Source organism: Propithecus coquereli, unplaced genomic scaffold, assembly GCF_000956105.1.
Source record: "Propithecus coquereli isolate 6110/MARCELLA unplaced genomic scaffold, Pcoq_1.0 Scaffold3, whole genome shotgun sequence".
In the NCBI taxonomy this organism is placed as follows: Eukaryota; Metazoa; Chordata; class Mammalia; order Primates; family Indriidae; genus Propithecus; species Propithecus coquereli.
This window is the reverse complement of record NW_012148618.1, coordinates 13,335,760-13,337,589: the sequence shown is the minus strand read 5'-3', so window position 1 is coordinate 13,337,589 and position 1,830 is coordinate 13,335,760. Positions and strand designations below refer to the sequence as shown.

The 1,830-nt window shown below is 38.1% G+C and overlaps 1 protein-coding gene across 1 annotated transcript in view; it reads left to right on the top strand.

Annotated features, from left to right (window-relative positions):
- Positions 1 to 1,830, top strand: part of TMEM87A (transmembrane protein 87A) — a 51,617-nt gene that overhangs the window by 35,883 nt on the left and 13,904 nt on the right. The window lies entirely within an intron of this gene.

Genomic DNA, 1,830 nt, shown 5'->3' with positions numbered 1-1,830 from the left:
CAACTAAAAATATATAGAAAAAATTAGCCAGGCATGGTGGCGCATGCCTGTAGTCCGAGCTACTTGGGAGGCTGAGGCAGAAGGATTGCTTGAGCCTAGGAGTTTGAGGTTGCTGTGAGCTAGGCTGACGCCATGGCACCCTAGCCTGGGCAACAGAGTGAGACTCTGTCTCTAAAAAAAAAAAAAAAAATTTATTACAACAAAACAATGATGTCAGCAAGGGAAAAAGCACAGGTAGAGTCTGGAGAAATCCATATTTTCTTTCCTTATGTTCTTTCCCTCTTCTGAGTAAGTACATGAAATGTGTACTGCTTTCCCCAGCAACAGAAATGCAGTGACACATGTACATTGTTTCAATCCAGGAAGGCCCATTAGACACTCGGCACTCAAGATTTTTAAAGGAGGGTGTTACCTCCTCCCAGCCAAATATGTGACAATATGCAAACAGAGTATTGTCAACCAGGGAAAGGCACCTGAGCCTTAGGTATCCAGAATTTTTGTTGGAGCTCAATCACATACTACCTACATGGCTGACCTTTAGTTTCCAACCCCTCCTGGCAGTCAGGCTAATACCTTATCGTATAAGTTTTTGTCTAAAGTAATCATAGTGTTATTTCTTTCTTGCCAAATAATCTTCCTGCCTTATTTCTGATTCTTGTATTATTATGTTGGCTAGGCCCTCCTGTATAGTACTGAATAGAGGTAATGAGAGTGGGCCTCTTCATTTTATTCTGACTTTAAATGCTTCTCAGATACCATTAGCTATGATATTTACCATGGAATTTTGTTAGTTACCCTTTAACAAGTTACAGATATTCCCTACTAGTCCCAGCTTATTAAGAATTTTTATCATAAAAGGGCAATTTAAAAACAAGGTAGAATGAAAATGGTAGGTAATAATAAAAATTGAAAGTATAGTGTAAGTTCAAAGTAAAAGTACTGTAGGAATTATCTGTCCAGCAGCTGCTGTGCTGAGTGTCTTGGAAGTTGGGAAGGAAAGGCATCTGAGATGTACCAGAGCCAGAGATCAGGCCTTCATCTCATTTAGAGACATGGTCTCGCTCTGTTGCCCAGGCTGGAGTGCAGTGGCACAATCACAGCTCACTGCAACCTCAAACTCCTGGGCTCAAGTGATCTTCCTTCTTCAGCCTCATGAGTAGCTAGGACTACCATGTCTGGCTAATGAAAACTGAGATTTTAAATTACCTGGAGCACACAAGATTAGACTTCCTTTCTCTTAACTCCTAATTTGAAGGCTGAGATCTTAAAATTAGATGAAAATTTACTTAACTCTGTGTGATATATCCTTACAAATGAACATTTATTGAATGCTTGCTAAATATATCAGGGATTGTTCTAAGGACTTTATTTGTAATGATTTACTTACTTTTCACAAAACATCCCTAAGAGTAGTGTTCTATTATCCCCTCATTTGCAGATGAGGAAACTGAAGGTACAGAGAGTAACTTGTCCAAGGTCACGGGTAGCATGTAGCTCATAAATATGGTCCTGCTTCTCCCTTGCTAATGTAGGCAGTTAAGAGCTTTCCAAACAGGAGAAGTTATTTTATTATCCATTAAACTGATTTTATAAATTATTATAATTGCAGTTTCAATAATTAGTTTTGTAAAATCCAGATAGTGGAGTGGTTTTTATAGTTTGCTAATTTTTTCCTTATGTTCTACGTTTGTTCTGTCAGGTTTGCCTTTTCACCATTGTCTGAGGAAGAGGAGGATGATGAACAAAAGGAACCTATGCTGAAGGAAAGCTTTGGTAGTGACAAAATTCACCTTTTATTTGTGCTTTAAATATTTTTTTAATATAAATACA